The 23,785-nt window shown below is 44.8% G+C and overlaps 1 protein-coding gene and 1 long non-coding RNA gene across 7 annotated transcripts in view; both read right to left on the bottom strand.

The window, feature by feature from the left end:
* Positions 1-23,785, bottom strand: part of LOC123376999 (glypican-5-like) — a 654,555-nt gene that overhangs the window by 445,680 nt on the left and 185,090 nt on the right. The gene's annotated exons all lie outside the window — the stretch shown is intronic.
* On the bottom strand, positions 6,393-18,980 carry LOC123377000. Its single transcript, XR_006582031.1, has 3 exons — positions 18,618-18,980; positions 7,295-7,388; positions 6,393-6,518 (listed from the first exon to the last, which is right to left on the bottom strand). It is a non-coding gene; the product is annotated as an uncharacterized LOC123377000 (long non-coding RNA).

The following is a 23,785-nucleotide window of genomic DNA, read 5'->3' on the forward strand; positions in this document are numbered from 1 at the left end:
CTTGTGGATCACCGCGGGCGTTTCATTGACATTTACACAGGCTGGCCTGGAAAGGTGCATGATGCACGCATCTTTCGGAACAGTGGCCTGTTCAGGAAGATGCAGGCAGGGACTTTTTTCCCCTGACAGGAAGATCACAGTAGGGGATGTCGAAATGCCCACTGTGATCCTTGGAGACCCCGCGTACCCGTTACTGCCTTGGCTCATGAAACCCTATACAGGGAAGCTTGACAGGAGCAAGGACCGAGTGTGGAGTGTGCTTTTGGGCGTTTAAAATCCCGCTGGAGATGTCTGTATGGAGAAGCAGCATATTTGTGAAGGGAAGTGAAACATTCAGTCAGGCATGACCACCGAGGTTCAAGTCCTGGAGGCTGAATATGCACAGCCAGCTACAAGGATTAGGGATGCCTTGAGGGAAGAATTTGAGGCTGAAAGCCAACAGTAATGTTTGCTGCCTTGCATGGGAGTGAATTGCACTGTTTACACTGTTATTCTATTATCCCTAATAATAATATGATTTGCAGTGCCTCTTTCTTTACTGGGCTAAGGTATCTTTAACTATCTGCTATAATAAAGACTGTTTTCAAAGCCAAGAATTGTTTTATTGAAAAGAAAAAAACTTCCTTGACAGACAGACAGACACACAACATTTCATGAAAACAAGAGGGCAGGGGTGCAAGTTTGCATATGTCCTGTCTGGAGTGCTGTTTAACGAATCCTGCACCAGAGTGATGAAGAACAGTTTTCAGCATGTCCTCTTTGCTCTTTCAGGGATTTTTTCTCAAATTTTGAAGCCTCTGTGCAGTGGAACATCTGCTCAGTCCAGTAGTCAAGGTCACTGTAGAAACCCAGAAATGACAACATTTAACAGAGATAACTGAAGCAGATTACCGCGACGTGATAGACCACATCAACGGGCTATTCTAGTCTGGCATGCATGCAGCCATAACCCCCCTTCCTCTCCAGAAACATTTCCACCCAGAAAATAAAAGCCGCTTACCGTTAACCCGCTCCTCTGCTTGTCCTTCTGCAACTGCTGGCTGCTGCGATTGGGTACTTTCCTCCTGGCTTGAGAAGAGCTCCTGGCTGCATGCCTCCTGGGACTCTGGGGTGTCATCCCCCATCCCAGGAGCTTCACTCGCGGTTTCCTCCCCCCCCCCGCCGCCTCCGCCTCCTGTCCCCCAGCCTGCTCAGAAGTGTCCATCGTTGTCCTGGGATTGGCAGTGGGGTCACCCCCAAGTATCTCGTCCATCTCCCTGTAAAAACGGCAGGTCGTGGGGGCAGCTCCGGATCGGCGATTCCCCTCGCGGGCTTTGTAATAGGCACTCCGCAGCTCTTTAACTTTCACCCTGCATTGTAGTGCGTCCCGATCATGGCCCCTATCCAGCATGGCCCTTGATATCTGCTCAAAGATATCGTAATTCCTACGGCCGGAGCGCAGCTGTGCCTGCACAGATTCCTCCCCCAAACACTGATGAGGTCCATCAGCTCGCCATTGCTCCATGCTGGGGCTCGTTTGCCACGTGGAGGCATGGTCACCTGGAAAGATTAACTGATTGCACTCCACACCTGGCTGCAGCAAACAGGAAGGAGATTTTTAAAATTCCCGGGGCATTTAAAGGGCGGGTCACCTGAGGCAAGAGCAGTAGAGTGCAAACTGATGAGCAGAGTGGCTGAACAGGAATTCTGGGATACCTCCTTATTCCCTGGAGGACAATTAAAGCGCTGGTGAGTGTCCACACCTGCTGAGCAGCGCTGGATCACCAGCGCTGCACTCCTTATACCCCTGCCGGGATGGGTTTTCAGCCAGCGCTGCAACCAGGGAGTTGCAGCGCTGGTTGTGCCCTGCAAGTGTGGACGGGGTGTAATTGCAGCGCTGGAAAGCCTCCACCAGCGCTGCAACTTGTAAGTGTAGCCAAGCCCTAAGTTCTTCTCACCTACCATTCCACAACACAGAAGCCCAGGTGGTTGGGTTACAGCAGGGTTAGTACTCAGTGAGGGGTGACGCTGCATGGCCAGAAGTCTCTCTCTACCTCTGCGCATGTGCCCTCCTGCTCCTTTTGTATAGGGATCTGGTGTAGCAATGTGTAAAGCACAACATGTCCTTCCTAGCAGTATTTCTGCTGCTGTTGGTTGTGACATATAGTGAGTTAACCACACCCACTGAAGGATAAGATGTTTCTTGTACTGGTATGTTCTGCAGCCACTTCTGTTTTGCTCTCAAGCCGGTGATTTCTGTGTATATCACTTTCCTCTGAAAAGGGAACTTTGACCCAAAGAGGAGTCTCATTACATTATTTGCTACTACAACAGCAAACTGATCACAGTACATTTCAGCAGGGAACAAAGAATAGGATTTAGGGATATAAACTGAGAAGTAATTATTGCTTTACTTCATTCTGCAGAACATCTGATAGTGTGTCTGATTCTGATCTCATCCATACTAGTGTATATTTGAAGTAATGCCACTGAAATCAATGGAGTAACACTAATGTAGAAATCTTTTGAGACCAGAAGGTACAGACTCAACACTTTTGTATGTTCACCTGCTAAGGTGAGTACACCTGAACTCAATGAAGCTCTGCTGAAAATTCAGATGTTCAGGGTATATTGAAAAGGATATGATATTACTCATTGTGGTCAACAAATCTCTCCTCCCTCAGCCAACATTCCTCATGCTGAAGACAGGCTTTAAAAGCTCAACAAGGTTTTCACTCAGGCATCTGTTGTTTTTCCTCATGTAAAGGACACTACAGAAGGCTTTCCTACCTTAGGGACTATTCAAGGTGAAGTAACCTTTTAACACCCCTGTAGTCATAGGGAAAAAAGGAGGGTTAGCGAATTACAGACTGTAGTAATAAACCATAAATCCAGTGTCTTGATTAAGACCATTATTATTAGTGTCTAGCAAAGTTATGAATTTAAGCTCCCAGGCTCATCTTTATAAAGTGCTGTGGAGGTTTCCTTTGAGGATGAGGAATAATAGCTCAGATATAAAGTGATCACTTTGTGAAAAGTGTTCTCTCACAGGTGATATGGTCCTTTTATCTTTTATCATTTTCTATGTGAGTTAATTTGCAAGCGTAGAGATTGTCTGGTTTCACCCACATAGTTGCTATTGGGGCATTCAGTGTACTGGATAAGGTACACAACATGTGTTAGCCATCTGTAGGCATGGATCTTGAAAAGTGTGTTGTGAGGAGTATTGACCACTGCAGCAGTGGAGATATGTTTGCAGGTTTTCCATCTGTTGTTCTGGCAGGGTCTGGTGTGACTTTCAGTTGTTGTGTCCTGGTCTGCAGGGAGCTTGCTTCTGATGATGAGCTTGGAGAGGCTGGAGGGTTGTTTGAAGGCCAGAAAGGGGGGGTTCAGAAAATATTTCTTTCCTGATGAGGTCCTCATTGAGTATGGGCTGTAGTTGTTTGATGATACCCCATAGAGATTCGAGCATGAGGTGGTAGGTGACAACTAGGGGGCTTTATTTCTGTATTGAAGCATTTTCTCAGGGCATTTAGGAGGCCCGTTCCATGATACGATCTACCTGTCTGGTTGAGTTTCTTTGTTTGGTGAAAGTGGTTTTGAATGTGTTAAAAGTGTATATCCTTGACTTCCTCCTCAGAGCATATTCTGTGATGTCCGAGTGCCTGGCTGTAGATAACAATTTCTTGGTGTGTTTTGGTGTGGTTAATGGACCTAGAATTTTTTTTTCTCCAGAAAAAAATAAAAAATTAAAAAAATTTCAGCCAGCACTAGTTTCTATGTTTATCATCTCGCAATGATTTCCAGATCAAGTGAGCTCAGTTTACATATTAAAAAAATTCAATCTAAACTCTAAAAGTCAAGTTGGTTTGTTTCCTGCTCATTCATCATATTCATCTATCCAGCTACTTATATAGCCCTCATCACTGGATGCAGTCCATCATAAATGGATTTTTTATTTTTATCCTCAATATGCCTGTGAGACAGAGAGGCATTATCCCCATTTTATAGACGGTAAACTAAGGCATAGAGTAGATTAGGCTATTTCCCAAGGTCACAAAGTGTGGCAGAGCTGGGAACTGAACTAAACCCCAATCTATTGCCTAATCCACTAGACCTCCTTCCTACCCATAGCCAGTAACAAAGATCCTTCAAGTCAAGTCAGTAACATTTGTACAACACCATAGTCTACAAGCCATTGTCTCAGTGGCATCTGTACTACACTTTTGATTTAATTGGTTTTGCACATGTGTAACCGACTGGAACTTAGAAAAAATTCCATGGCTGATTTACTAGAAGAAATAGAATTCAGCTCATTCTGCCACATCTGTGTTGGCCCCAGCAGGGCCAAAAGAGTTTTAAAAACTAAAAGGAGCAAAAACTTATTTTGTAACTAATGTCAGTCAACTGGACGCTATAGAGTCAAATGTCACCATTTTACACAGCCACTATTCAGAGCAGAACCATGCTCTGTGTGTTATCAATGTTTAAAATTGATATAATTAGGAACTGCTTATTTTTATATTGTAAACAGCTACATTTTTTCCACCAGCATAAAGCAATGCACTGTTAGAATTCCAGCCACAGAAACCAAACTGAGATACTGATCATTTGACACTGAGCTTCTCATAAGATTACATCCCTTTCATCTTGGAAACGGATCACTAGGGGATAGACACAAGGTGTTGGAGAGAAGAAAACCCCTGAAACAATCAGTCTGAACACCTGGCTGTAGACAGTGACAGGAACCGAACAAGAGTCAGGGAAAGTCGAAGGTGCTCAGCCTCTCCAGAAGCTGCTCAGCACTTTCTATGATTGAACAGCACTTTCTATGATTGAACCTATTTTTAGCTCTGCTAATTTTTGGCCCACTAGCTCAAGCAGAGTTAGCACCTGTCTACTCGTGCCAGAAGGCATGTTTGCAGGTGCAGTGTAGACATACCCTGAATCCAAGTCTAACAGTCTAGTGGCTAGGGCACTGGATTGGAAACCAGGAGACTCGGATTCTATTCTCTGCTACATGACCATGAGCAAGTCATTGCATCTCTTTCCTCTCTCCCCATTTGCTTGTCATGCAGAAATTATCCAGTGAGGTTATCTGACCTGTAGGTCAAACTAGATAATCATTATGGTCCTTTCTTGCCTTCACATCTATTAACCTATTCAGCAGGCAGGTCTTCATCTAAAACAAGAATACAACAATCAAATCTTCCTTTTGTTCATAGGACAAAGATACAATTCAAGAATGTTCAGAGGTGAGTGTCATGTAGACTCTCTGGGTAAAACCTATACGATTATACTCCAATAAGCAGTCTTATTCTAACCCACCTGTTTGCATGGCAGATCCCTGATCCACCTCTAAAATAGGCAATGAGAATTCAACATAGTTTAGATACTTGGAGGATGATAAATCCTGCAGAATGAGTTGTAGAATAGGTTCAGGAGGATAAAGCTGCCAGTGGAAATCCTCTGCAGGCAATAAGTCCCAAAAAGTTATAATTAAATCAAACTCCCAGAAGGTATTCCACTGAGAAGCTGTTCATGTCCTGAACACAAGCACTCTGCAATCTGTCATATTTTAGAAATCTCAGGGAATGGATTAACCTGTTTCTTTGTAGTCCCAAAATCTTCAGGTATTTTTGGACTTTAATATATAAACATATTTAAAAGTTTTAAGTTTAAATCCAAGGACTAGGAAATTCATGAAGATAAATCAGGAAAAAGCAATAAGAATTCTACTCAAATCATTAGTGATTTATGCGGTTTATGGCAGATTCAGGAAGGCTGCTGGCTTTAGTCCACTCATATAACTCACTCATCAGGAAAATAGCAGGAAAGTTCAAAGTGGGATGTAACCAATCAATGATCCTAATATTAAGATCATGATAAAGAGATACAATATGGCCTTTGACAAAATTTCCAACTTGAATCCTACTTTAAGGTGTGCTTTTTTATCATTCAAAATGTGTCTTTGTCGACCGAGATAGCTGAATAATTGTGAGTGAAGAGAACTTAAAGCAGAGAGGGTCACAGAGATGAAGGATGCATGGAACTTTCCAATAAATCTAAACCAACAAGAGTGAATGTAACTGGGCTATTTAAACAACAGTCACGTTTTCACACATTATTTATTCTATGCTCATATGGAATAAGATAGCAACAATACCAAAAGGCAATTGTACATGAAGTCTACCCCAAGACAAGAAATAGAATTCATTACTGACTAGAAGACTGCTTGTACACAGCTTGAATAATATATACCCAAAGCACCAACTGCTTTTGGGGACTCAATCAGAACACATTTGAAAATAAACAGTGTTAAAATATGTGAACATGTAAAGTACAGTTACAATTTATTATTATACAAGTGTATCAAAATTCCATTGGTATTCTACAACTATATTTACAATGACCCAGGTTCTTCCATAAACTCTTTTTGCCTGGTATGCCATAAAACATTCATAATTCTCTCATGAACAAGTACATCTTCTCTATTCATAGACTGTTTTTATGTTATCACCATTTATATCTTCACATCCCTATGGTATAAAAGAAGATGAAAACTGAGACTTGGATTAATGTCCACACTACTTAAAATTAGGTATTCTTAAAATACACTTCTCCTTCAGTTATTGTTTGCTGCATTGTAACTCTTTATTCTTAGCACCAAATTACTGTCCCTATAGATTTAATCTGCTACAATATCTTTCTCTGTTCAGTAAAGCCTTGGTAATATTACTGTAAAGCAATTGTAAGGTGTCATAATGTGGGTCACCCCCTCCTGAGGGATACTCCTGCATCCTTAGGGAACTCGTGGGAGAGGATTTTAGGGGAAGAAATCTCCATAAAGATGCTTGCACTCAATTCTGTTGATGCTGTGGAGAGAGACGGGAAACCCCATGGAATAGGCTGTCTGCCTGTCCACTAAACCCTTGGCAGTGGCTCTGCTCCTTCTAGTTCTCAGCAGTGCAACACCAGTGGGCTGCATTTTCTTTTTCTAGGGGGTCTCTGTGGGGCTGCAAGTGGGGAGTGGATGGTGTTTGTAGCCCTGTTCCCTCAGTAGCTCTGCTCATTCCCAGTCTCTCATCTGTCCCCTAGCATGGACCAAAGATCTGCAGGAGCATTCTCTGTGCATAGATCTAAAGGGTTGAGTACTGTGCCCCACATTAATCCAACTAACCCTTTTAGAACTAACCTCATCATAAATCTGGGATAAGGAGAATGTATTCTCTAGAGAAGAGTCAGATGGAAAGTGGGGAAGTATTTTCAGCAAAACATGAAAAAGAAAACTGGGGATGGTGGTAGTTCTACCTACATTTTTTCACATAATTTTTCTTCGTGTCTGATCGAAAAATTGGAAATACTCCTTTCTCTTCCACTGCCATCTCTTGCCATCCTTGAAGCCATCCCTACCCAAAAAGCAGAATCCCCAAACAGAGGTCACTTTCCTTTCATCCTTTTTAACCTGCTTTCTTGCCACAATCACCAGCTTTGACACCACAAGCCCTGTTCTGAACTTGCATTAAAAAATGTACCATTAATATCATGTGGTCAATAACCACAGTCCTCTATAAATATGGAGAGAAGTGTTGTATTTAGAGTAAGAAGTTGAAGATCGTTTATTTAAATCTCTTAACCTTTTCCTAATCTACCAGATTCAAAATGTCAAGAGAGAAGCATTAGAAACACCTAGCATTCTTTAGAACACTGAATGCATAAAATTACCAAGTACAAAAAACTTAGGGGCGTTTACAATCTCAGGCATTGTTTGTTTTCGATTTTGTGATCCAAGTAACTTTAGAAGAACTGGAAGATAAGGCAGATATATTAAAAATGGGCAGATAGATTGCTGAGTCAGGATACCAATCCTGAAAAATAAATATTGTTTCACAGGCCCACCGCACAATGCTAAAGCTGAATCTACTAATTATATTCCTCACTTAACCCAGGTATTATCTATTTTGTAAGATTCACAAGGCAGGGGCTGTACACCAGATGTTACAAATAAAACTATTGGGCCTGATCTTCAGGTGGCTTAAGTCAGCGTAGCTGTATTGAAGTCAGTGAAGCTAAGAGGATTTATACCAGCTAAGTATCTACCCCATAGCATTTATACATTCTTTGACTAGTTCCCACTGCTGCCATGAATTTCCATATTAAAAAATATTAAAGCTTTCAGCATGAACACAATGGAAGACTCAGGTTAACCTACTACGAAGAATTTAGCTGCTGAGTTCAATGTTATTTGTAACACAAATCCACTTGAGTTGGTGGGGCTAAATATAGCTTAGCTATGCTGTAGAAAAGCAATGAGCAATGTAAATGCGTATGCTATGATGGAGGAGGCTCACACCTATAAGACTTCTAAATGCATTGCATTTCTTACAAGAAAAGGATGCTGGGCTACTAAGTGTAGTTTCAATGCCGGTTCATGGATTCACTGACTATATATTTTCAAATTTCAATAACATTAACAAATCATTCAGTATTATTTTCAAACCATGGAGGAACATTAAATCTAAATATTTATGAAGAATTGAGTTAAGACTGAAATATCTAGTGCAGCAACAGGCAGCAGTCATGGCCAGACTCTGGTAGGTGCTAAGTACGTACTCTAAATTCTACTGAGGATGGAGCCCCAAGGTAGGTCAAAATATGGTACAGTTTTAGATGACAAAAGAGGTACAGTGACTTTGCTTCACAAATGGAGAGATGCAAATATGAGTAGAAAATATGAGTAGCAGAAAAGTAAAATTACTTTTTGCAGCATGATTTTGGACCGATTAGAAGGGAGTGAGGTGGGACTATCATATTCCAGGGCACAATCCAGACCACCCTACCCCACAACCTTGGGTGCTTAACAATGCTTTGCTGTTGTAGCTCCCAAGCTGGGGTGCTCACAAAGAGCATGCAGGTCACATCCTGACTGTTTGTGTATAGCTGCAGTCCTGGTCCAGCAACTCTGACCCCAGCAGCCTGTGAGCAACACACCCGCCACACACTGGCATCCAGCAGCCTGCGTTACCACTTTCAGGATAATCCCAACACACTCCTAGTTCCCCAAAACATGTGTTCTGCACGGTTCAGCCCTCTCCTGGACAGTTCAGATATTACTATAAGTCCATTGCTCCTGAAAGGGGTCAATATCCAACAGTTTGGGTAACTCCAGTTAAAGTAGAAAACAGTTCGGTTGAAACAGAGCATTGGATCAGTTTTGATTAAAGAATAAAACAATTTTATTTAACTACAAGGAGATAGGTTTTAAGTGAGTACAAGTACAAGGTATTAAAGTCAGAAATGGTTAAGAACATAAGAACGGCCATACTGGGTCAGACCAAAGGTCCATCCAGCCCAGTAACCTGTCTGCCAACAGTGGCCAATGCCAGGTGCCCCAAAGGGAGTGAACCTAACAGGTAATGATCAAGTGATCCATCTCCTGCCATCCATCTCCACCCTCTGACAAACAGAGGTTAGGGACACCATTCCTTACCCATCCTGGTTAATAGCCATTAATGGGCTTAACCTCCATGAATTTATCTAGTTCTCTTTTAAACCCTGTTATAGTCCTAGTCTTCACAACCTCCTCAGGAAAGGAGTTCCATAGGTTGACTGTGCTCTGTGTGAAGAAGAACTTCCTTTTATTTGTTTGAAACCTGCTGCCCATTAATTTCATTTGGTGGCCCCTAGTTCTTATATTATGGGAACAAGTAAATAACTTTTCCTTATTCACTTTCTCCACACCACTCATGATTTTATATACTTCTATCATATCCCCTCTAAGGCCTGGTCTACACTAGGACTTTAATTCGAATTTAGCAGCGTTAATTCGAACTAACCGCTCAACCGTCCACACCAGGAAGCCATTTAATTCGAACTAGAGGGCTCGTTAGTTCGAATTTGGTACTACACCCCGACAGGTGAAGTAACGCTAAATTCGACATGGCTAGCTCGAATTAGGCTAGGTGTGGATGCAAATCGAACTTAGTAGCTCCGGGAGCTATCCCACACTGCACCACTCTGTTGACGCTCTGGACAGCAGTCGGAGCTTGGATTCTCTGACCAGCCATACAGGAAATGACCCGGGAAAATTTGAATTCATTTTCCTGTCTGGGCACTTTGAATCTGACGTCCTGGCTGGACATCGGGGCGAGCTCCGCAGCACCTGCAACGATGCAGAGCTCTCCAGCAGAGGAGTTCATGTTATCTGTGAATAGAAAGAGGGACCCAGCATAGACTGACTGGGAACTCTTCGATCTGATCGGTGTGTGGGGCGAGGAGTCTGTGCTTTCGGAGCTGCGCTCCAAAACAGGGAATGCGAAGACCTACGAGAAGGTCTCCAAAGCCATGAGAGACAGAGGATACAGGCGTGATGCAACGCAGCGCCGCGTGAAAATCAAGGACCCCAGACAAGGCTACCAAAAAATCAAAGCGGCAAACGGACGCTACGGAGCCTGCCACCACTGCCCCACCAGTGACCGTGGACTCTGACGATGGGACAGTGTCGACGGCCAGTTCCTCGGTGATGTTCGCGGAAGGGGAAGATGAGGAAGGGTTTGTGGAGGATGAGGCAGGCGAGAGCGCTTACAACGCTGGTTTCCCCGACAGCCAGGATCTATTCATCACCGTCACGGAGATCACCCAACAACCCTCCCCGGCCATTAACCCGGACTCTGAATCAGGGGAAGGAGCAGTCGGTAAGTGCTTTAACCATGTTAACTTTTATTCTTAATATAACAGGAATCTTAACTGTGTGAAAAGGAGGTCTCTCTAGATATGGGGATAGAACAGAAATCATCCTTGGAGATCTCCACGAAGCTCTCCTTGCGTTAATCGAAAAGCATCAGCAGGAGGTTCCTGAGGAGAGCTGCCTTATTGGGTGCTCCGTGGTAGCACAGTTTTCCGCGCAAGGCTTTCATGAGGTACTCAGGCAGCACTGCCTCTCCGAGCACGGCTGTATCGGGCCCTGGTTCGTGCTAGCTTCCACGCAGCATGCGCTTTCTATCTCCTTCAGTGACCCTCCTCAGGGTGATCTCGCTCGGAGATTCCTGCATCTAATTAGGGTAATTACTGTAATTTTACGCCTGGTCCAAAGTATTTTTAAAAAATCTACGGACAGACGGCATAGCACAGACTCAGCACGCAGCTGCGTGACGAGCGTAACGGAAAGCCAAAGAATATAATGGACGCTCATGGAGGGAGGGGGGAATGAGGACGCAAGGTATCCCACAGTTCCTGCTGTCTCCGAAAAGTATTTGCATTCTTGGATGAGCTCCAAATGCTTCTAGGGTCAAACACAGTGTCTGCGGTGGGTCAGGGCATAGTTCGGCAATTTGCGCACACACCCCACCCACCACCAGAAGTGAAAACAATCCTCTGTTGACTCTTTTACATGTCACCCTATCTTTACTGAATGCTGCAGATAGACGCGATGGTGCAGCACTCAACACCAACATCCTTGCTCCCCCCACGCTATGGATGGCTGATGGTACAAAACGATGGAAATCCGTCCTCATCATCAGCCTATTGGCACATGGGGCAGTGCAAAAGGGCTGGTAACCATGCCGACTAGCATCAGTAAGGTCGATCAAGGGCGCCTGTCCCTAATTTTTGATGGCAGATGGTGCAATATGGCTGGTAACCGTCCTCATCATTGCAACAGGGGGCTGAGCTCCATCAGCCCCCACCCTTCATTGTAAATAAAAGATTCGATTGCCCCTGGACTAGCACAGGGATGATGGGCTCCTTCATCCACACTCCTTAATGTCCTGCCTGGACTATCATTGCAGCTGGAGGCTTCCTTCCACTCATTTCTCACAAACAAGTCACTGTGTCTTATTCCTGCATTCTTTATTACTTCTTCACACAAGTGGGGGGACAATGGTATGGTAGCCCAGGAAGGCTGGGGTAAGAACGGAATGAACAGGTGGTGTTGTTGCAGGAGCACCCCCTGTGAATAGCATACAGCTCATAATTTATGCAGGATCGGACACAGAGCAGCTGTGCTCTCTGGTTCTATGATACAGTGGTTCTCTAGTACACTTGCCCATAATCTAGGCAGGACTGATTCTATTTTTAGGTACCAAAAAGGAGGGATTGACTCAGGGAGTCATTCCCAATTTTTGCTTTTGCGCCCCTGGCTGCTTGGCCAGGGGCACTTATGACAGCCCCAAATGGGGCAGTGCAAAAGGACAGGTAACCATGCCCATCTTATTACCATCTTATTATCAATTTATGGTATGGTTGATGGTACAATATGGCTGGTAACCATCTCTGCTGTCATGCAAAAGCAAAAGCATGCTGCTGTGTAGCGCTGCTGGCCCGCCTCTGTCAGCGGCATCTAGTACACATACGGTGACATACACAAAAGGCAAAACAGTGTCCATGGTTGCCACGCTATGGCGTATGCCAGGGCAATTCTGGGAAAACGGGCTTGAAATGATTGTCTGCCGTTGCTTTCCCGGAGGAAGGAATGACTGGCGACATTTACCCAGAATCCACCGCTAAAATGATTTCTGCCCCAGCAGGCACAGGGGTCTCAACCCAGAATTCACAGAGACAGCCTAGACTCAGTTAATTGTTCGCAAAAATGTATCTTTGCAAGGAATTCACTCCCTGTTTCCCATCTCACAGCTTCCACTGTCTCCAGACCTGCCACAGCATCCCCCTCGCAGAGGCTGGCGAAGATTAGGCGGCGAAAGAAAAAGACAAGGGACAAGATGTTCGAGGAACGTATGGGCTGCTACCTAGCAGAGGCGGACCAGCAGAGCCAGTCGAGGGAGACCGTCTCTCTGTGCCAGCGCTCACACAGCAAACGGGAGGAGAGGTGGCGTGAGGAAGACAAGCAGGCGACTGAAACAATGCTTGGACTAGTGAGGGAGCACACGGACACGCTCAGGCGCCTTGTGGATGTTCTGCAGGACCGCAGGAGGACAGAGCCCCCCTGCAGTGTATCTGCAACCGCCCTCCCCCGCCACAAAGTCCCATACCCCCCTCACCGAAAATAATCAGGAGGAGGGGCGGCTGGGGACGTGAATACTGTCACTGCACCACAGCACAGTGCTCAAGTACCCAAAAGTTCTCATACCCTATATTTGCCGAAGTCCTTCACTTCAAGACTCACAGTAGTCCCAATCCCAGTCCCATCCCCTAACTGTCTACTTAATTAATAAAAATGATTTGCTGTTAATTACTGTTTCCGTTATGTTTTTTCAAAGAAGACTGTGTTCGAATGGGGGGCGTGGGGAAGGGGGTGGTTAATTGCATAGGACAGTCACCTTTCCCAGGGTACAGACACGGGGGCAGGATCAGCAGCGGGTCACACACACGGTGCACTCAGTAGGCAACCTGGTCGGTTTTTGGAGGTGGTTTCCAGGATCTGTGTGGGCGGGGGAGATGTGACTTTGCATCAGGGGGAGGGCGGTTACAGATCTTATACAGCGGTCCTTGTCCTGGACCGCTGAGTTACGCAGCTGAGGAATCTGTATCCGTCCTCCTCCACCACAAGGTCACATATCCGCCCGCACACAGAATTCCATAAAGAGGGATGGCAGGCTCCGTTGAAAGAAGCATTCCGGCACTGCGGACCGCTCTAGGAGCAGGAGCCTGTCATTCCTTGAGTTTAGAGGCGGTCTTTACATCACCGCACACCCTACCCAGCACAGCCTGCGTCCCAGTTTCAACCCTTTCACGAAAAGTCATGAATAAAGAAACCTTTGTTAAGTAATAATGGGACATGTATTTTATTTCTACACGTGTGCTGGAAGTGGGGGTAACGGGGTGAACGGGGTATGTAACCGAAGAGGAGAGTCAACAGTAACTGGGTAAAGAAACAGGGGCAGGTTCAGCTTCTCTGTAAAGAAACTGAACAGTCACAGGTCACGCTGCTCGCTGGTAGTTGAAGAGTTCCTTGTCGCTGTCCCAGGCGCCTGTATAGGGCTTCATGAGCAAGTGCATTAGCGGGCAGGCTGGGTCCCCGAGGATGACTATAGGCATCTGCACATCCACAACAGTTATTTCGTGGTCCGGGAAGAAACTACCTTCCTGCAGGCGTCTGAGCAGCCCACAGTTCCTGAAAACACACGCATCATGAACCTTGCCCGGCCACCCGACGTTGATGTTTGTAAAACATCCCCTATGGTCCCCCAGTGCTTGCAGCACCATTGAAAAGTAGCCCAATTTCTCAGCAGCTGACTGTGGAAGAGGTGGACGATAAAGTGCGAGGAGGAGAAAACGGCGATGATCGCAGCGGGCTCCGTGCTTGCAGTGCTGTGGCGTCCGCGCTGTCACTGACCAGAAAAGTGCACGAACAGATTGCCCGCAGGCGCTTTCACGGAGGGAGGGAGGGAGGTTGTGATTGACGGTTCAATGACGACACTTACCCAAAACCACCCTCGACACATTTCTCCCCCCAGCAGGCATTGGGGGCTCTACCCAGCATTCCAATGGGCAGCGGGGACTGCGGGAACTGTGGGATAGCTTCCCACAGTGCAGCGCTTCCAAAGTCGACGCTGGCCCCGTGAATGTGGACTCAGAAATTCGAATTAGTGTATTTAGTATGGATACACAAATTCGACTTCATAAGGTCGAATCCACAAATTCGAACTAAGTTGATTCGAAATAGTCTTGTAGTGTAGACAAGGCCTAAGTCGCCTCTTCTCTAAGCTGAAAAGACTTAGCCTCTTTAATCTCTCCTCATATGGGACCCGTTCCAAACCCCTAATCATTTTAGTTGCCCTTTCCTGAACTTTTTCTAATGCCCATATATCTTTTTTGAGATGAGGAGACCACATCTGTAGGCAGTATTTAAGATGTGGACGTACCATGGATTTATATAAGGGCAATAAGATATTCTCCATCTTATTCTCTATCCCTTTTTTAATGATTCCTAACATCCTGTTTGCTTTTTTGACCGCCTCTGCACACTGCATGGACATCTTCAGAGAACTATCCACGATGACTCCAAGATCTCTTTCCTGATTAGTTGCAGCTAAATTAGCCCCCATCATATTGTATGTATAGTTGGGGTTATTTTTCCTAATGTGCATTACTTTACATTTATCCACATTAATTTTCATTTGCCATTTTGTTGCCCAATCACTTAGTTTTGTGAGATCTTTTTGAAGTTCTTCCCAATCTGCTTTGGTCTGAACTATCTTGAGCAGTTTAGCATCACCTGCAAACTTTGCCACCTCACTCTTTACCCCTTTCTCCAGATCATTTATGAATAAATTGAATAGGATTGGTCCAAGGACTGACCCTTGGGGAACACCACTAGTTACCCCTCTCCATTCTGAGAATTTACCATTTATTCCTACCTTTTATCCCCTGTCTTTTAACCAGTTCTCAATCCATGAAAGAATCTTCCCTCTTATCCCATGACAACTTAATTTACACAAGAGCCTTTGTGAGGGTCTTTGTCAAGAGCTTTCTGGAAATCTACGTACACTATGTCCACTGGATCCCCCCTTGTCCACATGTTTGTTGACCCTTCAAAGAATGCTAATAGGTTAGTAAGACATGATTTCCCTTTACAGAAACCATATTGACTTTTGCCAAACAAGTTATTTGCCCGGTACTGACGTTACATTTACTGGTCTGTAATTGCCGGGATCACCTCTGGAGCCCTTTTTAAATATTGGCATTACATTAGCTATCTTCCAGTCACTGGGTACAGAAGCCGATTTAAAGGACAGGTTACAAACCATAGTTAATAGTGCTGCAATTTCACATTTGAGTTCTTTCAGAACTCTTGTGTGAATGCCATCTGGTCCCTTTGATTTGTTACTGTTAAGTTTATCAATTAATTCCAAAACCTCCTCTAGTGACACTTCAATCTGTAACTATTCCTCAGTTTTGTCACCTACAAAGGACGGCTCAGGTTTGGGAATCTCCCTAACATCCTCAGCTGTGAAGACTGAAGCAAAGAATTCATTTAGTTTCTCCACAATGGCTTTATCGTCTTTAAGTGCTCCTTTTGTATCTCAATTGTCCAGGGGCCCCACTGGTTGTTTAGCAGGCTTCCTGCTACTGATGTACTTAAAAAACATTTTGTTATTACCTTTTGAGTTTTTTGGCTAGCTGTTCTTCAAACTCCTTTTTGGCATTTCTTATTAGACTTTTACACTTAATGTGGCAGTGTTTATGCTCCTTTCTATTTACCTCACTAGGATTTGACTTCCACTTTTTAAAAGATGCCTTTTTATCTCTCACTGCTTCTTTTATATGGTTGTTAAGCCACGGTGGCTCTTTTTTAGTTCTTTTACTGTGTTTTTTAATTTGGGGTATACATTTAAGTTGGGCCTCTATTATGGTGTCTTTGAAAAGTGTCCATGCAGCTTGCAAGGATTTCACTCTAGTTGCTCTACCTTTTGATTTCTATTTAATTAACCTCCTCATTTTTGCATAGTTCCCCCTTCCTGAAATTAAATGCCACAGTGTTGGGCTATTGAGGTGTTCTTCCCACGATAGGAATGTTTAATGTTGTTATATTATGGTGACTATTTCCAAGCGGTCCTGTTATAGTTACCTCTTGGACCAGATCCTGCGCTCCACTCAGGACTAAATCGAGAATTGCCTCTCCCCTTGTGGGTTCCTGTACCAGCTGCTCCAAGAAGCAGTCATTTAAAGTAGCGAGAATTTTGTCTCTGCATTTCGTCCTGAGGTGACGTACCCAGTCAATATGGGGATAATTGAAATCCCCCACTATTATCAAGTTCTTTATTTTGATTGCCTCTCTAATCTCCCTTAGTATTTCATCATCACTATCACTGTCCTGGTCAGGTGATCGATAATAGATCCCTACTGTTATATTCTTATTAGAGCATGGAATTACTATCCATAGAGATTCTATGGAACATGTGGATTCATTTAAGATTTTTACTTCATTTGATTCTACATTTTCTTTCACATATAGTTCCACTCCCCTCCCCCGCACGACCTGTTCTGTCCTTCCAATATATTTTGTACCCCAGAATGATTGTGTCCCATTGACTGTCCCCACTCCACCAGGTTTCTGTGATGCCTATTATATCAATATCTTCCTTTAACATGAGGCACTCTAGTTCACTCATCTTATTATTTAGACTTCTAGCATTTGTGTACAAGCACTTTAAAAACTTGTCACTGTTTATTTGTCTGCCTTTTTCTGATGTGTCAGATTCTTTTTTATGTGAATGTTTCTCGTCTGATCTGGCCCATACTTTGTCCTCTTCCATCCTCTCCTGCTGACTAGAACCTAGAGAATCTCTATCAATAGACTCTCCTCTAAGAGAAGTCTCTGTCCGATCCATGTGCTCCACTGCAGCAATCGGCTTTTCCCCATCTCTTAGTTTAAAAACTGCTCTGCAACCTTTTTAATGTTAAGTGCCAGCAGTCTGGATCCACTTTGGTTTAGGTGAAGCCCATCCTTCCTGTATAGGCCCCCCCATCCCAAAGTGTCCCCAGTTCCTAATAAATTTAAACCCCTCCTCTCTACACCATCGTCTCATCCACACATTGACACTCTGAAGCTCTGCCTGCCTACCTGGCCCTGCGCATGGAACTAGAAGCATTTCTGAGAATGCTTCCACAGTGGTCCTGGATTTCAGTCTCTTTCCTAGCAGCCTAAATTTGGCCTCCAGGACATCTCTCCTACCCTTCCTTATGTCACTGGTCACTACATGTCCCACGACCACTGGCTCCACCCCAGCACTACACATAAGTCTGTCTAGATGCCTCGAGAGATCTGCAACCTTCGCACCAGGCAGGCAAGTCACCATATGGTTCTCCCGGTCATCACAACCCCAGCTATCTATCTTTCTAATGATCGAATCTCCCATTACTAACACCTGCCTTTTCCTAATGACTAAGAGGTAACCTCAGTGCAAGAGGATACCCCAACATCATCTGGAAGGAGGGTCTCAACTATGGGAAGGTTTCCCTCTGCTCCCGTTGACTGCTCTGCTTCCCTGGGCCTTTCATCCTCCTCAACAGCGCAGGGGCTGTCTGACCGGAGGTGGGACAAATCTACAGTGTCCCAGAAAGCCTCATCAACATACCTCTCTGCCTCCCTTAGCTCCTCCAGTTCCACCACCTTGGCCTCCAAAGCCCGTATGTGGTCTCTGAGGGCCAGGAGCTCCTTGCACCGACTGCACACATACGCCTCCCACCTACAGGGCAGATAATCATACATGCTGCACTTGGCGCAATAAACTGGATAGCCCCCAATCTGCTGCTGGGTTTCTGCCTGCATTCTCTCCTACAGCTACCTAAGTTAATTATAGGGTTTTTGTTTAAATCAAGAAGATCTGATTATAGTTTAGTTAAAGGTTTTAAAGACTGGCAAATGTACCTCACCCCTTCCCATTCCCCTTCCAAACTCCCTCTCAAAACTCCCTGTTAGCGGCCCCTGGTCACAAAGCTCCCTGGTCGCTTGTCACTGCTTTATAAAGCCCTGGCCTTCCTGACAGCCCCACCCTCTGACTAAGGGTCAGCCAATGAACAGAGGCTTCTAGATTTCAAACCTTGGTTAGAAGCTCACAGCTTCCAACTGCCGGCCACAGTACACAGTCCTTCAAACAAACAGACAGACAGACAGACACAAGCTCAGCACAGAGCAAGTAACCCCCAAACACAAACACACACTACGGACAGCCACTTACCCCAAGAGTCCCGTATTTGCTCCTCCTTCACCTGGAGAACGCCCATTTGAAACTCCGTGTTAGCGGCCCCTGTTCGCAAAGCTCCCTGGTAGCTTGCTCAAGAGAAATAAAGATAAAACACTTCCTCGTAGCTAAGACTTAAACTAGATTTGGTTCAAGGTAAAAATCTTACTACATATTTCCAACAAGATAGCTGACCAAATTTTCAAGTCAGGATCTGCCCTCAAACTAAAAAAGGCTGGTTCCGTTGTCTTCTTCGGTGAAAGAGAGAGAGAAACAAATAGGTAGATTCGGGTGGTTTTTATCTCACTTTTATAGTCCAGTCCCTCTTTGAAGTGGCTTCTTCTGAGGATTACCCAGAGGTGAAAGTATGCCGGTGCAGCCTTGCTTCCCCAGGTGGCAATTTAATGGGCCTGGGGATCCCAGCAGCGGCTGGAGCCCCAGACCCTTTAAATTGCCGCCAGAGCCCTCCTGCTGGAGTCCTGGGGTTGCGGCAGTGGGACTCTGGGGGTTATTTAAACCCTACCCCAGGGCTCCAGCGGCTATTTAAAGGGCCCAGGGCAGTAGAGGCAGGGGATCCCCCGGCCCTTTAAATAGCCCCTGGAGCCCTGCTGCCAGAGCCCTGGGGTAGCAGTGGCAGCCGGGGGCTCTGACAGCGGTTTAAAGGGCCCGGGGCGGTAGCGGGGGCCGAGCCCTGGGCCCTTTAAACTGCTGCTGGAGCCCCCAGCTGCCGCTGCTACCCGGTGGGGAAGGGGAAGGGCACTTACCAGTACAGGGTAGGCCGGGGCTGGCTCTGACCCATCTCCGCCCCTTGTGCCCGAGGCCCCGCCCCTTCCAGGGGCCAGAGCAGGCCCCAAGCCAGCCCTGTACCGGTAAGTTCCTAGTTCTACTTTCACCCCTGGGATTATCCCTCAAAGCAAAGTTTATTTAAACAATAAAGAAGGCAACCTGGAGCCTGGGGGGTGAGGGTCCTGCCATGCTCTTTCTTTTCCCCTGTGTATGCTGAAATGCAGAGCTGCTTTGTCTCCCTCTTCCTGTCTCAACGACCCTATTTACTACTTATATGAAAACTGAGGTAAATACACATTCCTTTGTTTAAGACAGACCTGTTTAACCACTCCTGCCTAGTCAGGGCTGTGTGGGTTTGAACATGTGCTACTAACATCACCAGGGGGAAATCATAACTAATTAATGTTGCCACATATATTTCACCATGATACTATCAACCAGTGAGTTATTAGTTTTCAGATGATACCTCAAAAAGCACCTCTTGTACAAAGATTATTACACTAGTTTGTAAGGTGTGAATACAGGGGTGCATTCAGTCACTGAGGCTAGAGAGGAACAGGATTTGGCAACACCCTGGAGGTACAGAAGGAAAGAGTCAGGAGTCAAAAAATGACATGGAAATTGTGAAGCTCAAGTGACAGGAGGGATGGTACAATTGTAAACAGATTGGAGAGGGGGAGGTAAGTCAGAGAAGCGAATGAATAACATGAGGAAATAAGGATACAATTGCTGGGGAAAAAATACAGTTACTGCAGAAAAGTCTTTACCAGTCCTGAGTGAGAGATCTGTTAGCTGTGTAATAGTCTCCCATGGGAAGTGGCCTCACTTGAAACCAGTTGAAACTATAAAAGTACAACCACAGTAAATAAAGTAAATATATAATAAGGTAGAAATCACCACTGGCAGTGAGAGGGACTATCAGGTCTTCTGAATCTCTAGATTCTGTGACTGGACACTGAGAGCACTGATGGCACTTCAACGATAATAATAGAAACATCCCTCCTCTATGATGTGTTTGTACAATCCCAGGCAAGACATGGGGAAGAGAACAAAGACACACAAACATGCTGCCACTACCATGTAGTGTGTTGTAATAGGAGGGAAAGGGATGGGTGAAGTAAATATGCATTTCCTGATACTGGGAAGCTATTGAATATATAAAGCCAAGCAAAGAAATTTCCCCAGCTTCCCCCCAAAAAAATTACTCTAAGTGCTAATACAAATGTGTAATGCATCTTTTCAACATTTTTCCAAAAGGGCAGGTGTTTGAATACATGACCACCCCCTTACGCCCCCACCCAAGCAATGAAGTAGAACAGAACTTGAGAGGAGCAGGACCCTGCAGTGGCCTTATTATAGACAAGAAATGCACAGAAAATGAAATGGCATTGGTGGCAGAACCAATTTCCATTCCTCAATGAATCTGTCTTACGTTAGAGTAAACTGGCTTCAAACACCAGACATGGCTACAATTAAGATGCACAAAAAAGTGACAGTGAGTAGTGCAGCAAACCCTATACTGCAGTCATCTGAACATAAACACACAGAATTAACACTTTCTTATCATGGAACAAAATGGATTTCCTAATAGACATCAGTAAGTCTCAACCAACTTGCTTGGTCTTGGGAGAGCTGGGAGAAGAATTAAGAGTAACACTCTAGTACTGTAACAAACAGATGTTTATTTTGGTTCCCTTTCTTCCAACACTAGTGTTCCACTTCTAGCACCAGAGTCACCCCACTGCTGAGCAGTAGCAAAATCCTGGTGCATTGCAGGTCAGGGAAACAGTCAGAGACAGACACACTAGTCCTGGACAAAAGCCATCACAGACAGCACATGGGCAGTCCCCTCTTTCAGAAATCTCAGCCCACACACCAATGCCTCGTTCCCAAGAACCACTCTGCCCCATAAATTGACTCTAGTTAGTGAGAGTAAGGCAGACAGCAAATTCTCCCACTGTTTGCCACAAAGGACTGTTGCATAACCAAACTAACAACCATAGAGCTTTTCTTCAAAGACTAAACTCTTGCAAGCTAAGAAAAGTAACTTGGAAGACTATGTGTAGTAGTACCACCTGATGACATCAACCATAACAATATGGTATAATTTAGTTAGTTGAGGTAATGAACCTCTCTCTCTCTCTCAGCACCATTCCTTCATATACATTATGGTTTTCCTTAAAAGAACAACTCTCCCTCTGCCCCCACTGACTCTCTAATGCCCTCCCTATAGCCCTCATCTCCTTTGTCCCTCAGCTTCTTAAATGTGCAGGCCATCTTCATTGCCTTGTCTTCCTTTCTACCTCGCTCTCTCTTGCATATCTGCCATCCAGTTTTCCTTCTTTTTCATTCCATGCAAACTGCTCTCACCAAGGTTACCAGTTACCTCATCCTAGGTACGTCCAGGGATCATTTCTGTGTTTTTATCCTCCTCAGTCTACCCACTCCTTCACTTCATTTTTCTCTCTCTCCTTGGGTTCTCCTTCCTCTCTCTCCGTTTACTACTTCAGTATCTTCTTCAGTGGCTTCTCTTCCTCACGCTGTTGATGTCCCATCAGGATTTTTGCCCATGGTCCTCTCACCTTTCCCATTTACACTTTAGATGAGTTCATCAGCTATATAATGGCTTTAACCACCACCTCTATGCTAATGACTCCAAATCTTCTTCTATCCCCCAAACTTTTTCCTCCTCCATCTCTCCTCATGCCAAAGCTACTAGCAACAACTCATCTCTGGCCTTCCTATTGCTCACTTTACTCCCTTGGTCCTTAAAGAAAGCAAGATGGTTCTAAAGTCAAATCCCTTTGCTCTTCTAACCACACGGTGGGGAGCAAGTTTACTGCCTTTATGTGGAGCCCTCTCAACCCCCCATCAGTAGCAAAAGCGAAGCTAATGTAGACAAAATGTAAAATCAGAGCTCAAGTTCTCACCATAAAATTAAAAGACAAATACAGCCCTAAGGAGTCATTCTCCTATTAGGGTCAGCATTACAAATCTTGGTGCTGGGGTTAGCTCTCAAGGTGCTGCACTTCAACACCAAGGGCATTTCAGCAGCCAAGAGGGATATCCTCCATCAGCCAGGAGTAAAACATGAAGTGCATCATCATGCTCAGGAAACACACTTGACTACTAACACTCCACAATCAATTTCTGGCTTTGCTGTTGTGTCTAACCTCCATCACAGGAAATATGGGATGGCATTCTACCTCAGAAGGTATTTCAGCGTCTCCTGTTTCATCATCCGGTCTAAATTATGTTAATGAATGGCAGGCTATAAAAGTGAAGGACCTGACTCTGATCAATGTCTGCAATCCTCCATCTACGAACTGGCCAACTCCTATCCTACCCATCTTCTCAGAATCTTTAATCTACTGTGGTCACGCCACTCTCACTGGTGATACCCTGATGATGCTGTAAATGAAGTAAGACTGGAGGAGCGGGTGTTGACAGTTAACCTGCAGCTTCTGTATGATCTTAAGCAGCCACCCACTTTCCATAGCAAAGATGGACCTTGGGTTCTTTTTCTGACTTTGCCTTTTTTCCAACTGGACTACACCATATGGTGATCACAGAGAATAAAGTTTTTGATATATTTCCTTGATCCCAGCATCGGCCATGCCTGATCACAACAGGCATGCAAATTCCAACTACAGCAGGCTTCCAGAAATGTCCATGGAATTTCCAGAAGGTAAGATGGGATCTGTTCCAATCCAAGTTAGAGTCTCTTGTGGCTAAAGACTCGGAATCAGATATTCCGAACAATATCAACATCATCTACCAAGCTTTCTGCAATAAAGTTCTAGCCAATGCAAAGAAATCTATATCTTGGGGATTTCATCAATTCGTTTCTGGATGGCCATCTGATGCAACCACACAATATCAGGAATTTAAATCCTCCAAGAATGGCCAGGAGGTTTTTGACAGAAACAGAGACCTTTTTCACCTTCTAGATCATCCCAGGCAAGAATGATGGAAAGAAACTATCTCCAAATTGAATTTCACACACTCCAGTTGCAAAGTCTGACCAACAATTAAGAGGATGAGCAGAGATTTTAATCTGGGCAAGAGGAAATACCCAATCACAGCAAACTCCACCGCATCCCAGCTGGTAACCAATGCAAAGCTCCTAACCCAGATAAAACTTTCAGCCATGCAGTTAAAATGATTGCTGCTGAGAGATGGCAGTGAACAAGGGTGTACATGAATCTAATGTCTCCTTTTTATACATCAATTGCAACCGAACAAGGCTCTTCCTGATCTAGGTAACATCCACAACCAAGTTTGTATCTCATTTTGGGCCAATCATCAAAAGCTGGCAGCTTTGATTTCCGAATCATTGTACCCAGGATTGTTGCATTCCAAATGTCTGGTGAGAGTAA

Source organism: Mauremys mutica, chromosome 9 (genome assembly GCF_020497125.1).
Source record: "Mauremys mutica isolate MM-2020 ecotype Southern chromosome 9, ASM2049712v1, whole genome shotgun sequence".
Classification (NCBI taxonomy): Eukaryota; Metazoa; Chordata; order Testudines; family Geoemydidae; genus Mauremys; species Mauremys mutica.